General features: G+C 49.2%; 1 pseudogene; it reads left to right on the top strand.

Moving 5' to 3' along the window:
* LOC115518749 lies at positions 1-816 on the top strand (annotated as a pseudogene).
* Positions 817-1,024: the final 208 nt, after the last annotated feature.

Raw genomic sequence — 1,024 nt, 5'->3', positions numbered from 1 at the left:
TCCCAGATGCCGAAAGGAAAGAAGGCTAAGGGGAAGAAGTTGGCCCCTGCCCCTGTTGTTACGAAGAAGCAGGAGGACAAGAAGGTGGTCAATCTCCTGTTTGAGAAGAGGCCCAAGAATTTTGGCATCGGACAGGACATCCAGCCCCAAAGGGACCTTACCCGTTTTATCAAATGGCCCTGCTACATCCGGCTGCAGTGGCAAAGGGCTAGTCTCTATAAATGTCTAAAAGTCCCTCCTATGATTAACCAGTTCACCTAGGCCCTGGACCACCAAACAGCTACTCAACTATTAAGCTGGCCCACACATACAGACCAGAGACAAAGCAAAAGAAGAAGCAGAGTTTGTTGGCCCGGGTTGAGAAGAAAGCTGCCAGAAAGAGGATGTCCCCACTGAGAGGTTGCCTGTCCTTCAAGCTGGGGTTAATACTGTCACCCCCTAGTGGAGAACAAGAAGCCTGATCTGGTAGTGATTGCACATGCTGTGGATCCCACTGAGCTGGCCATCTCTCTGCCTGTCCTGTGTGGTAAGATGGAGGCTCCCTACTGCATCATCAAGGGGAAGGCCAGGCTGGGGCGTCTGGTCCACAGAAAGATCTGTACCACCATCACCTTCACACAGGTTGCCTCGGAAGACAAAGGAGCTCTGGCTGAGCTGGTAGAAGCCATCAGGACTAACGACAATGGCAGATATCATGAGATCTGCTGCTACTGGGGAGGCAACGTCCTATAGCCAAAGTCCAGGACTCCCACTGCCAAGCTGGAAAAGGCAAAGGCTAAAGAACTGGCCATCAAACTGGAAAGTGGATGCTGTTGAATTTTCTGTACATAAAGTTAATAAAAAGTTCTCTTTCAGCCAGTGTCGAAGAAGAAGAAGAAGAGGAGGAGAAGGAGGAGAAGGAGGAGAAGGAAGAGGAGAAGGAAGAGGAAAAGGAAGAGGAAAAGGAAGAGGAAAAGGAAGAGGAAAAGGAAGAGGAAGAAGAAGAAGAAGAAGAAGAAGAAGAAGAAGAAGAAGAAGAAGAAGA

Source organism: Lynx canadensis, chromosome B4 (assembly GCF_007474595.2).
Source record: "Lynx canadensis isolate LIC74 chromosome B4, mLynCan4.pri.v2, whole genome shotgun sequence".
Classification (NCBI taxonomy): Eukaryota; Metazoa; Chordata; class Mammalia; order Carnivora; family Felidae; genus Lynx; species Lynx canadensis.
Note: the sequence above shows the minus strand (reverse complement) of the source record. Positions and strands in the feature narration are given on the sequence as shown.